We start from the raw sequence: 14,861 nt of genomic DNA on the forward strand, positions 1-14,861 counted from the left end.
AATAGACCTTGGCAACAAGTAAACAGATCTTTTCCCAGTTGTGTAACTGATGCAGCACAGCTATATGTCACCACAGGACTCACTTTATGTCAGACCTGGTTGACAAAGCAAAATTTATTACTAACAGACAAAACATTTAATGGGTGATTATTACTCTTTATTTTCTTTCTGTTCTGGTTTCATTTGTTTTGTGTCACACTGGAAAAAGAATATAATTTGATTAATTACAGAAAATAGATAAAAAGTGGGGAAAAAGAGATTATCAGCACTTCATGATTTTTGATTCTATGTTGAACCTTCTCTGAAATTATAGAGCAAAGAATGATTGTTTGAGATCGATGTTGTGCATTGCAACAAGCAAATTCCACCCAGAGTCAGCTTCTGTTTTAATGATTTTTCAACCTCTTTTCAGTTTGTAGAATCTTAAAAGTTTATAATACAGTGATTTTCTGTTGCCATGGACTGCTGTATAACATTTATGAATTTCTTTTCGGAATAACCAGCTGGAGACCCTTTAGCACTTTTCTGAAAAAGCCTCCTTGTTGTGTTATGTGCAATTGCTTTATATCAACTTCCACTTACGGTCTTTTAAGCAGCTTTCGGTATTCTTGCCTCAGGTGCTTTGAATTAATTTTCAAGTATTTCAGGCAATGGGGTATATAGACTGAAGACTGAAAATATTTCCAGGTTTCCTGATGCATGGAAGCTTCATAAATCAAACCTTAGTAAATTTATCTTGGAACTTCAGCATGAAGGAGAGCATCATTCTCTCTCTCTCATTCAGCCTTCTACCTTCGTGGGGTTTAAGCTAGTTGGTCACTGGGCACTAGGTTATAGCATTAGTCTTCCAATCTTTCAGGTTGTAAACAGTCATTACAACAGGGTATGATACGTTAGGGACTCATCTAATTTGGGGAAGCCACAAAGAGCACATATTTTAAATGGAACAGCTGGCCACTGCACAACAAAATGAGTTTGCTGCGAGCCCCGCTATAAGCAGCTTATCACCTTTAGGGGAATCAGAGGAAAGTTATTGAGGTACATCCAAAGGAGTAGATGAGACGAGAAGGAAGGCTTTGATTTGTTTGGGATGTGAAGAAGCTGTGAAAAGGCTGTAAGCAGATAAGAGGAATAGAGGTAAAAAGTAAGAGCAGGGTTTGCTCGAGTTTGTGTGTTTTCCAATCCTGTCTCTGGCAATTCAGAGACTTAACTGAAAAGACTGACCTATTGAAACTCTGTTCTCAGCCAATTTTAATTTACTTTCCATGTCTTTGAAAAAAATATTTTAATGACTGTGGTTACCTTCCTAACTGGATAGTATGAGAAATATTCCTCTTTTATTAGTGGGATGTAATTAGTGTACTGATGCATCTTGTACCTAAAATTTGGAAGAGACCTGTTGGTCATTCAGGCCATCCTCAGCACAAGCCTTGTTTCCCCTGTGAGTTCAGAGAATTGCTGTAATTAAGCCCTTAGTACACAATGAAGTTTTATCCACAGCTATCATTCTCATTAGCAACGATCCATTTCTCATATTGTCTACATTTTGCCATCTTAATTCAGTCCACTTTTCCTGCTTATCCTAATTGCTAAACCATAAATACTTCCTCTGTCACTAAGCATTAATTTCATAGCAGTCATGCCATGAATGTACCGCTACAGATAATGCCATGAATGTAGTACTACAGATATATAAACATAGTAAAGGGATATTTTCTGCTACAAAGAATTCACAATGTAAGGAAAGCACCATTATAAACACAGTACAGGATCACAGAAAGATTATGTACTTTGTCTAAATAAGACAGGAAATTGTTAAGAACACTTGGGATTAAAATGAGGTCTTCTCAATGCCATCCCATTGTTTGTAACTGGTTTTATCTGCTCCCTTACCCTACTGTTAGCTAAGAAACATATGGTTGGCAGAGCAACAACAGGTGTAGCAGGGCTTCACAGAAATTGCTGGCACTATACTGGTGTTGCATGTGTTTCAGATTAGGCTCATTGCTTAAAGTTTTCATTCTTTCTGTATAATTTAGTAATTTCAGCTCTCTGAAATGTGTTGTTTTCTTCTGAACTTGCAAAATGTCTATATCTTTATGATAGTCTGATGCTCATAATACAATAAAATATCTCCAGTGCAGTAAGAAGTGCCATATAGGAACAATATCTCTGAGCTTAATGATACGTTGCCTTTGTGTTCAGTATTCACGCTTGTATTGGACTATTCTTACTGCCATATCATAGTCAAACAAATGTATAATTTAATTTTCATTACCAAGTCTTCATCCATCTGCCTTTTACTTTCTATAAATTTAGAAAGTGGATTAACATGAATGGTGTTTTAGGCAGGGATAAGTAGATATAGTCTATACTGTCCAAATTAGAACTAGGTAAACTGCTTACCTCAATTTATCCTTTGCTAAACACCATTCTCAAAAAAAGTACTAGTATCTATTTCCATAGGTGCATTTGATTATACTATATTTCCCAAAGAGTATTTGGTTCCCTTACTCCAAGCTGAATATCATTTTGCCTTCATTTTCTACTCTTTTTGAATTCTATACTATTACAGCTTTGTTCCAAGTGTTTTCTGCAGTTCCTCTGTCTGGTGAGTTTTATTTTGAAATATTTCATGAAATGTTTTATTAAAGTCTAAATCACTGCAATTTCCACTCTTCTTCTAGGGGGCCGATTCCCCATTTTTAGAATCTAATCTTATCCAAGCCTCTTCATTGTCCCATCTACCTTTCTCATTTTAACAATGGCAATTATTTCCATATAGAGGGAGGCCAGTATCATGGCTTAGCAGTTTACAGAGAAGATTTATGTTCCAAAATGAGCAACTGGCACTAGCAAGGTTCTGCTTTGAGGATATACTCCTCACCTGTGTAAGCACTCAGAATATCTCTTTGTGGGCTGAAGTATGATGGGTGTGTACTGGATCTGACAGCAACAGTCTTGATAAAGAATGGCAGTCTCTCATCTGGACATCAATATATAAGATTTCAGAAAACCTTAATGAATGTATGCATGAGAGGTCAGATCAGTGCAAAAACGGTGAGCATAGTCACCTGTTGCACTAGTGATCACTACACCTTTTCCCAGGTGAGAAAGTGGTGGATAACCCTCTATAAATCAATGTTTGGAGATTTCTGATAAAGAATACAGCTTTTTCACTGGCATGAAGTATAGCCAGGTTAAAAAAAAAAACAACAAAACCAACAAAACCAAACAAAAACTGAAGGAAGGATACTTTAAAATTAGAAATATGTCCAAAAAATGTGATATGCAAGTAATTCAACACCAGAAAACTCAGAGAAATGAAAGCATCTCAACTTATGTGCAAGTTTTAACATAAAAGATCTGCTAAAAAGAGAAACAATTAATGAGGGAAGTTTCATGTCTTGGGCTATATGTGTTGGATCTGCCATTGTAATACTTTTTTATTTGTGTCTCTGAGTGCAGTCTACTGCCATGAACACACAAAAAATAAAAGATGAAAACTCATTAATTTCCTGGATAAATATTCCTTTTTTTCTGGAGGAGAAGGGCTATAATGTCAGACTTCTAATAATTCACTTTACTTTGCCAATAACTACATTTTATTTGGCTATCTCAATTTGGAATTGTGGCACTTCTTTGATTTTTCTTGTCTAAAGAAAACAGGAACAGATACAGTTATTAGTGTTGAAAGGCCTTAATGCTTGAAGTTGAACAGCAGTAGAACAAAAGTGAATGTTAAGCATTTTATTAGAGAAAGCATCTCTATCTGGAGCACCTTTTTAGTATAACCTTAAATTGGAATTTTCTAAAAACCTACAAAGGTGTTTAAAAAGGTACAAACAAGAATTATGGATCACTAGAGAAAAAGAAAAAGCAGGTAAACTTAGATCAAGTTAAATGAATTGTTTCTTCAGAGAGTGTGTACTCCGTCTTTGGAATGTGCTATCAGAGAAGATTGCAAACTTGAATGCAGAAGAGTGGATGGATTTATAAAAGTGATGAATAAATTTGTTATCTGTAGTAACATTGAATTTTGTGCATGTAAGCAAGTAGTAATGGAATTTCATAGTTGAAAATTTAAGCTGCTCACCCCATCTGTCAGGTTGGACTCTTTCCTACTATGGAAAATTTCCTAGGTCCTCCTCCTCTTCCTCCCCACTCCATGTTTTGAAGTATCAGGTTATCCAGTACTTTCAAATGCATACTGAACTTGATGGACCAGCAATTTTTTCAAGGATGGTAAATTCTGTGTTTTCCTGTAAGCAACATATATCAAGGTTCTCAGAATTGGTCCCAGTAGCATGACAGAAATGGGGAAATTTGTAGCAAAAGAAGCATAATGCAGTAGAGAGGACAATGAAAATCTGAATATCATGTTACGTCTCTGAGCCTTTAACTGGATAGACTACACACTAGATTTATTTACAGACCAGACTGGGAAATTATGAAAAAATAGTAAGTGTTCTTCAGCTGCACAATGATTTCTCATACAGAACTGCAGGTATCTAGAGATAGGAAGACTAGCTAAGTCTCATTCTAGTTTGTTACTTTGCCAGTTCATGATTGTTTTAACGTTAATGTATTTTCTAGCAGTTTTTCCAGTATCAATTTTGAATGGATTTCTGTCATTTTCAAGCATAGAATATTCCAAAGATCTCTGGCGTTGTTGTCACGAAAGATTTCCTGACATTTAGCTTGTATTTTTCTTTACAACATGCCACTACATTTTGGCTTAATATAATAATGTAAAAAATAAAAATTTATATCTCAAGAAATCATACAAAAAGAGCACTTCTAAACCAAAATAATAATGGAATTTGGACATAGTGCAACCCTACAGGATAATGTTACCATTCTTTTTCTCATTTATCGGTGGTATGAAAAAAACAGTTCTGACATATCCAAATTCATTTTATGCTGTGGGGTACCCCTATTTATAATCATTACAGTTTAGGGATGAGGAAAGCTGTATATTTTTTAATAAGAAATTCAAATGTAGAGAAACTTATTTAAAATGTTTTATGAATTTAAGCTTGGAAAGTTGTTATAGGTTGCATCAGTTTGAAACTTATAGTATAGTTCTTGGATGGATTTCTATGTAAGCCATAAGGAAATTCACTTCTTAAGCCACAAGCACGCTTAGCTTATTTTGAATCTATTTATTACAAATGCTTGTTGAAAACAGTGGGTCTCAAGGAATGTTTTCACCCATACTTACAGATTTGGGGCTGCGCTTGAGGTATATTAGTTATTCTTGTAGCAATGAGAACAGTTTTACACTTATTTCAACCCAGTAAAATGTGGTAGTGTCTGTTAACTTGCATGGGTCATAAATCAGCACAAACTGTGGCCATATATCACCTAATAGTTTGGTTTAAATTAAAGCATCCAAAATCTTGGGGGTTTTTTTCTGACAAAAAGGAAAGTTTTTGAACAGAGAATTTCAATATTTAATGTTAGTCATGACCAAATAGTATATAAATTAAATATTTACTATCACAGTACTGTATTAAATGTAGTTTAGTGAAATTTTGCATTTAGGGCTCATTGGGATAACCAAATTGTAGTTATATCCATGTGAGCGAGAAATTTAATGAAGTAGCAAAAAAAATTGTTTCCAAATCAGATATGAAAAAAAAGCAAAAGGCTTCAGCTACTAGGCATTTTAAGTTTCAGGCTGGGCAGTGAAAGTATAATTGGCCATGAAGGGAACCCCATGATCTCTAGCACACTTTCCGTGAAGTTGGGCATTACTCATTGCAGCACAAAGCATCTTACTACCTTTGAATAATGAAAGCAGTAATTTCTAATATGGTCCTTAGAACTAAAAGCTCCCTTGTCAGTATAACCATGGGTAAGTGCATCAGTACCAATGATATCTGTTTTTTGGGAAATTAGTTTTCACCCATAGAATTGAATGAAAGTAGCTACCAGTCATCAATAAAACTCAATTTCACCAGACACTACAATGAAAACACCTTGTTTAGTTAAAATTTATGGATTAGACTGACTATTGAGTTACCTCCCTCCCTCCCTCCCTTACTCCCTCTCTCAAACAGATTCTGGTTACAGATTAGCAACTGGTAAATTGAATACCTATTTTAGCTAATATGGGAAAACTTACCTCTAAAATGTTAAAAAAAAACCAGAATAAAGAATTGTGCTGTATCCTACACTTTAAGTGTACTGTAACCCTTGCGAGGAGCTCAGTTCAGAACATTCCTAATCACAACGCTGTCAACAGAAGCAGTGCCACACAAACATGAGTCAACTGTTTCAGTTATAGGTCAGTCAAACGCAGGAAGGTGACTTTATTCCTGTTGTATGTAGTCTTTCTGCACTGCAATGCCTTTGTGGCCCTTTGTCCTTCAAGGTGGTTACCTCAAAAGACAGCAAAATTAATCTGTTGTTACAACGGATTTCTACCTTCCTAGCAACATACATGTAATCAAACCATGTGTTTCACTGGTATTTAATTTCGCCTTTTGGTTTGCTCAATACCGCTTCCCTTGGGAGAATTTCAGAATATTTTTATTGTGGATATGATATATATAGTTAAGATCTATATCTGAGATGCAGATTCTATTTCAAAAGCCAATTCACCTTTGGGATGGATTTGTTTCTTCAGTATCAGTTCAATGCACCTTTCAGGCAGATGTAAACTCAAGTAAAACTCATGGTTAAAGGCATTGTCCTGAACAGATTCTGAAAAACTTTTTTCTTCAGCACTTCAGAGCTGTTATTCAAATAGAAATACCACAGACTCCACACACATTCTCACACATCCCACTTAAGCTCCCAACAATGGAGTAAGACCTGTTTTCACCCTGATTCATATTACATAGCCTACCAGGCCAACTGGTGGGGAAGAACCAGGGCATAGACCAGAGGAAAATTTGCCCTCTTAGCAGGGCTGTTTGGACTCCTGAGCACCTCTGAATGGCACGCCTTCTGTCAACTGCATTTGACACCTGTATTCCCAGAATATGCAGTAAGCTGCCAGCATGCAGGCTGTTGAGGGAAAACGAGATGAAGGACATTACTGACTGAAAATCAGAGTGGAAGACTTGATAAATCTCTGGATTATGGCAGGTCTCTGAGGTATTTATGGGCATAAATGTGATTCATTCATAAAGGGCATGTAGATGCCCCTTGGCAAACGTTGATTTGATACTTCAGCCCTTTTTTTTTTCAAAATTCATTATCAAAACCAAAAAGTAGCCTAATTTTTTGACTTTAATAACAGTATTTTTTTTGAGAATGAAGTGTGAGGAGCTGTCAAAAGATAATGTATTCTGTTCTAGTAAGGCTCTTTCTGCCCTCAGCATTTTCCTGTGGTGACGATAGGTCGAATTTCCTGCCAGCTATTTTCTGTTCGATTCAACTGGTGAATAGCTCTGAGTATCATTAGGTAAAGTGAGTGGAGCATGAATCAAAGACAACATATATGTCAGGCACAGGGAATTCCACAGTCCAATTCACAGAAGAGAACAGTGATTGTCAGTGCATCTGCAATGAAGTCAAAGTATGGCCGTCTTTTACCTGCCTGCTAGACAGGCATAAATGAGGCAGAAATTTAAATCCTTTATTTGGGTCCTCCTCCCAGAGGAGTGAATATAAATTTTTTATTTCGGGATGCTTAACTGGGACTGGCCTAATTTTTTTCAGCCAACAATGTTATGTAATTCTGTACACCTTAATGGTCATAGAGATCCAAAGAAAAGAAAGCATTTGGTATTATTCATGGCCACCCTGAACAGATTGCAGCTATCCCATGAGTTCCCCTTTCATTCCTTGGAAAGAAAAAATTTCTTTAAACTGTTAATTTATCAGATTAAACTTCAGTTTATTTAGCTTTGGAAATTCAGAGCAAGTTGAGCAGCCCACAGCCTTTGGACTGCAAGCAGTCTTCTTTTTACTTATGTTATCTTCTCTCTCTTCCACATAAATAACTTGCCCTTGATCAACCCAGTTAATAAAAAACTGGTGATAATGAGTTGTCTTGATAATTTAGGGCTTTTTTAAGGCTAGGAATAGGAAAATGAAGTGTCTGTCAGACACAAAATGAGGCGAAACAGGGAAAGAAATGTTTACATATAAAAAAAAATGGAGGAAAACAAAGGAAGCTTCAAAAAACCCAATGTTTTTAATATATGTTGCATAGTGTAATCTTTCCTTCTCATTCTGTAATTGATTTTCTTAGGATATTCACTATGACCAATGTGTTCACATTGCGGAAGCGAAGATCTAGTTCAGCCTTGAAACATGAATGAAGTTATACTTTCAGCTCTGAAATATTTCTCTTCTTCTGATTCATCTGTGCCCTGATTTCAGCTGGGACAGAGTTCGTTTTCTTCCAAGCAACAGGTACAATGTGTTTTGGATTTAGTGTGAGAATACTGTTGACAACACACTGACGTTTTAGTTGTTGCTAAGTAGCGCTTATCTTAAGACAAGGATTTTTCAGTTTTCTGTGCTCTGCCAGCAAGCAGGTGCACAAGAAGCTGGGAGGGAGCAGAGCTGGGGCAGCTGACCCGAACTAGCTAAAGGGATATTCCATACCATAGAATGTCATGCTTAGTATACAAACAGGGGGGAGTTGGCTGGGAGGGGCGGATCGCTGCTGGGGCTTCCGTCAGCAGGTGGTGAGCAATTACATTGTGCATCACTGGTTTTTTTCCTCAGGTTTCACTTCTTTTTTTTCCTTTTTTTTGTTATATTCCTTTTCATTATTATTATTATTATTATTATTATAGTTTATTATTATTATTGTTAGTATTATATTTTATTGTACTTTAGTTATTAAACTGTTCTTATCTCAACCCACGAGTTTTACTTTTTTTTTCGCTTCTCCTCCCCATCCCACTGGGAGTGGGGGAGGAGTGAGGGAGCGACTGCGTGGTGCTTAGTTGCTGGCTGGGCTTAAACCACGACAATCTGTATTAAAGTGTGGCTTTTGTTTATTAGGTCTGTTGCAGAATGTGCTAATTCCTCAATTTGCACCGCATTCTCAGTAGTAAAAGTTTGTAGCGGAGAAGTGGCAGTTCTGGTTTCCTTAAAACTCTACAACATTTGTTCATTGAATAAGCATTGTAAATTCAAAGTGTCTGTTGTCGTTGTTGATCATGTTCTTGCTAATACTGTAACAAACAGTTTGTTTAGAGTATTTCTGATGGTCGTAATACATCAGGACCTAACGAGAGGTGCACATCTCTCAATGTGATAATGCATGGCAAGTTACTCTCTTGCTGCAGCTGGGTTGTGATTTGTCAAGCTACAGTGCAATGGACAGTGTGACTGTGACCTGTACATGCTGTTTCTCAGCTATTCTACAGAAAGGTCAGCTAAAAACCAGCAGGTGATACTTGGAGATAACCCGTGCAGCCTTGCTGTCTACAGGCCTGTAGTCTGACAAGAACTACATGCACTTCTGAAATCATGTAATTTGTTTTACTCATCTTTGTCCATGCAGTGAAGTAGGAGCCCAAGGTTGGCTCTCTGGGAGTATCGTAAGTCAAGTGTTATTTGTAATGTACTTTGCCAGTGTGGAGCCCCCTCAGATGAACATGTTGGACAGAAACTAACCATTTAAAAAGATTGTGCTTCTGTGCGCTAGGTGGTTAAGAATGGTCCCTAGTATCCATAAATGAATAATTAAGAAAGAAACTTGTTAAATGAATATTTTAATTATAAGTTAGAAAATCTATTATAAATGAAGGTGATACTGACTTTGGGCAGAATAGAAAGCAGATTTGGAAGACTTTGAGGCAAAAAAGAGACAAATCTGCAGAAGAGCCTAGGTGCTTATGAATTCCATCATCTTTAGCCAAGCTATGTGTGCTTGGCACATCTGAAAACAAAGCCCAGCCACTTAAGTTGCACAATCCTAATTTTGGGATCATTAGTGTCTACATGGTATTCCTATTCTTTTATTAATGTACTTACACAGAGATCCACATTAAGCTCAGAGCCCCCTTAGGCCAACTAATGGATAAATAAATACACGTTGTGAAACACTCCTTGCCCCAAAAGTTTGCAGTTCAAGTAGAATAGGCAGGAAAACAGATGCTCCAAGCTGAAGTTCATGAGTCTGCACAGCACAGGAGAGGTTTCTGATCCCCTAAGTTCCAGTCCAGTAGCCAATATATTGGTATAGGTGGTGCTTTCAAAGGCGGTAAAAGCTTGCTACTTGCACAGTGCTAAACTCCAGTCAAGGAAAACATTAGGTCTAAGCTGAGAAATAAGCAGCTAAATCATCCCATTTAACTATCCACATGCTTAAACATGTGGACATGTGTATATGAACAGCTTTTTTGGATCAGGACCAAAAGGCTTTGCACTTGCCACAATATAAAGTAATGCAATACCGCAGACTGTGTCCCATGGAGCAGCCTCTGAATTGTGATCAACTTACTCCTCTTCTTCTCAGTTAGATATTTTTCTCTGACTGGATAAAATTTGTTTCTGATGTTTCTATTCTTTTCTTAATTAAGATAATGTTCTTTTTAAGTGGTTTTTAATACTGATGTTCTCTGCTGCCTATTCTTTCTTGTTCCTTCAAACGATACTTGTATGGTAGATGCAGAGTGAAAACAATCAGCATTCTTTCTGGATAAGTGTAAACAACTCCTACACTACCCTGCTAATATTAATTTTATTGTTATGTTGCCTGAAGACACACATAACTGGCTCATAAAACCAATGCTGCCAGCAAATACTTGCTATCTCTCTCTTGCAAAAAAACTTTGGTGATTTTCCTACTTGGCTCATCTATATTTCTCTCCCTAGATGGTTCTTTTTTGAAAAGAATCTCAAGCTAATAACTTCCCCTTGTTCCTTGCTTCCCATCTTTATAGCTTTTATTCATTAGACTCCATAATGCTGATCTTGTCTATCTCCACTGTTATTAGCATACTTGTCATTTAAAGCGTATTCACAATTATTCAGTTTATCTGATGAACATAAACTTTTTTCTTATTCCTGGACTGTGAAGAAAAAAGAACCGAGAAATGAATGGCAAAGATCCCACTGGAGGAAATAAGGTCAAGTCACATGTGTGATGTTCAAAAACTAACTGAATTTTTGCATACCGGTTTGTTATTCAGAATTGATTGGGGCTATTTTATACAAAAATGTTATTTACTATGCATAGGACCCATATAGTCAAAAGATCCAACAACTGTCATTTCTGATCCCTCTAAGGAAGAAGGTGAAAATGATATATAAATATTAAAAATGTTGGGTTTTTTTTTTCTTGTTTATGTCATGTCCTAAGTCTTTCGAGTTTGGAAGGGATTTACATTTTCATGTGTAAAGGTTGTAAGTATTCTTACAAAAAAAAAAGCATACAAAAAGTGTATCAAATGTACCTGATATGCAGAACACTTTGATCAAAAAAAGCAGAAACATGGGCACAAAGATATAGCAACTGAAATCACTGTGCATCCTATGGTTTAAATTGTTAGAGTTTAAGTGAGGAGCTGTAGTAGCAACATCTGCTCATAGTGAAGAGTGAGAATGGCCCCGAAAAGCCTACCTGAAAATTCCTGGAGGGATATAACTTTCATAGACGTGGGAAATCTCTGCTGGTACAAAAGGAAAAAAACAAAACAAAACAAAACAAAACCAGAGCCTCAATTGTAGGAGTACTTAATAAGAAGCAGTGAAGATTTGAGTTTAAGGATAATAAACCCTCATAAACATGAAGAGAGAAAACTTTCCCAAGTGTACCCTCAATAAAAGGTCACCTTGTCCACGGTGACAGGCTAGCACAGTTCGATAGTAAAGCAAAGTTAAGGGAAATGAGAAGGGTGTTCATTCAGTGGAAATACATCTGAAGATTTAACACAGTGCCGAGTCATCTTGGTATGAATCTGCAGAGATCAGTGACCTAGTGAGAGACTCATACCAGGGGCTGTTATATGGCTGCAAGTTTATGAGCATGTAGTCATGTGTAGAAGCCCCACAGTAAGCAGCACTTCACTGCAAGGCTGGCAACAAAATTATTTGCATTTTGGACTGTGCCAGCCCTGGACAATGAATAGGGACAGAGCAGGAGGGCTCATTCTAAAGTGCTTTGGCTATTTAACCACTGTCAGCACTGAGAGGAAAACTGAGGAAAGGCAAAGACACCTTTGACATCTGCCTGTCAAACATCAGTAAACATGTCCTCTAGTTAACTCTTCTCAGTTTCAATCCCTTGACATTTGGATTGTGCAAATGGAGAAACATGTCCTGTCAAACGAAACTGGGAAATATACTTTGCTTTTCTTGGGTTTCATGTAGGGTTTTCAGCATATCTGTACAAGTATAACAGAGTTGTGTCTATTGTTGGCCCCATAAGATCCCTCCATGTATTCATCTCTACTATTGCCACTGTTTTAGTTGGGGTGGTAGGAGATACCAATTTGTGAGCCACAGGACTTCCAGATATGGGAGCAAGAACAATCACAACCTTTTGGATTGGTCTTTCTTGCCTTTTAGAACTGTTTCTGTCTCTGCAAACTGTTCCCAGTGTTACTTTCATCACTACAATTTAAGACCTCATAATCTTTATATCTTTCCTTTCAGAGACTTCCAGTATGGGTCTCTACAGTTTCTACTATCCCTGGTACACCTCCTGATTTCTCTACAGTGGAAGAAAACTCCTGGCATCAAGTAGATGATAACTGAGAAGTTCACTTCTCACCTTTTTGAAGGTGTTATAGTTGTAGAAAGCAGCAAGCATATTCTTGTTTTTGTAAAGCTGATTTTCGAATCAGAAGATGTAAAGAAGGATAGTTGGCTTTTTTGACAGACACCATCCATTTCTTCTTTAATTTCACAATTTTCAGGTCGGGCTTATTTGTATGTGCTTTACATATGAAGAATGACAACCTGAAGACCTGTGTCATAGGAGACTACAGGCACAACAGAAAGACAATACCTTTGCATCACCTGTAGAGCACACATTAGATTTTAATTGAAACGTCTTGTCTTTTCCCATTATGTTTTTATTTTCTGACAGGATTCAGTGCTGATTTTACACCTTCATTTCACTTTTTCTGGAGAAATTTACATATGGTTGCAATTGTAGGTAGTTCAGAATCTTTTTTAAGTGCAATGTTTGAACAGGTTAGTTTTCCTGTGTGCTTTTCATGGTATAATTTGATATCAGAAGAAACACTGTTAGTTCCCTTGGTATGAAGTTTTGACGTCTAAGCTTGAAAGCTCATGAAAGGTGAGAGACATTTGCACAATAAAAGTCACATGTAAAGGCAGGGAAGTGAAAGTTTTCCATTTAGAAAGTTGAGTTCTTTGATTTATAATACTGGCCTAAGTGAAGACTCTGTGGGGGCATCATATAATCCACACAATTCGATTCAGTCTGTTGTGGAAGCTGGGCTGCGTAATCCAGTGACGGGGAGAGCTACCTCTAACAAGCAGAAACTACGAGCAAAGTGGAAAGGTAGCTCGTAAAGACCTGTGCCAGCCTGCTTGGAGTGTGGGTGTGCTTCTGTAGCATTTTTGGTACCACCTTGGGCAAATAAAACTTCAAGCTCTTCCACTGCACATATTCACAAGTGAAGAAAAATGCTTTATAGTCTCAAAAGCTTTTGATTAAGACATCATCTCTTGAGTTTAAAATCAGCTCAAAGCGTTCAAAGAACTTCATCACACAAACAACCGTGACTGAAGCACAGACAATTCCCTGGGGATTAATAACTAGTGAGAGAAGCTGAAGGTATGAACTGCAGTCAAGGGCCATTAAATCCAGTCAGTCATTAAACTCCTGGAAATGCCCTATGCTTCAGTCAGTATTTGAGAAAAAGAAGAAAACCAGGTTCTGTTTTATTCTGGCATAAATTTTGGATCATTCTATTGACTTTGAATTTACTCTTATTTATCAGACAGTAGAAATCGAGCTTCTTCATTATGAGATTCAACTACTTAATTTATCATGCCTTTTGTCTTAGCATGCAATGTACAGTACTGCTACGTGAGTAAGTCATTGAGGTCTATTGTTATTTAGATTATTGGAGGAAATATTATGAAATAAAACCATACTTATAATTACCCATATAAAATACTAATACGTTAAAGTGTTGATAGTCTTTCAAAAAGATTTTTTCCATTTTCCCTGGGAGAGAAATGTAAGATAATAAAAACCGAGTTACTGCTTGATCTAAGAAAGCCATTGAGCCATATGGAAAATGTGTAACAAAACTTAAATGCTATGTGCAATTAGTTTTTAATTAATTGGCTTTTATGTGTGATCAGTCACCTATAGTTTCATTGTTTAATGTACTGTTGTCAGCTCTAAACTTCTATTTTCTGTTGAGATGCGGCTCTTCATCCAGTAGTGTGCTTTGTTATTTCATTGTGACAGTAGGCCAGAAATTGTTGCCTGTCAAAGCATGAATGACAAATCCAATTGAAGATCTGGCTGTTGTGTCAGAAATGGGTTTAAATATCAGTAGACTAGAAAAGTAGTCTATAACTATCAATGCCATATATTCCTACTCTTTCACTCTTCCTCCATCTACATTCTATATAAAGGATGGCTTGGTAAAGTTGAGAAAAATATTACCTTAGATTTGGTTAGGATTTCAATGAAGTAATTTACAATACTGTAATACAGCAGAAATGGACTTAATATCTTTTTAATTCACAAATATGCCTCTCTGTGTTTAGGTGACAAGGCAAGTTCTATATCTTGAGAAGGCTTTCAAAAGTGTGTCATCCCTGGATTATATGTTAACATAGAGAAAAATGGGAAAGTTCTGAGCCATTTCAATTATTTTGCCACAAGATTTGTAGAAGGCAAAAAGAGCCAAGCCAGAAAATACAGAAAATCTGGTACTCAAAGAAATAGA

The sequence above is a fragment of the Gymnogyps californianus genome, chromosome 2 (assembly GCF_018139145.2).
Source record: "Gymnogyps californianus isolate 813 chromosome 2, ASM1813914v2, whole genome shotgun sequence".
Classification (NCBI taxonomy): Eukaryota; Metazoa; Chordata; class Aves; order Accipitriformes; family Cathartidae; genus Gymnogyps; species Gymnogyps californianus.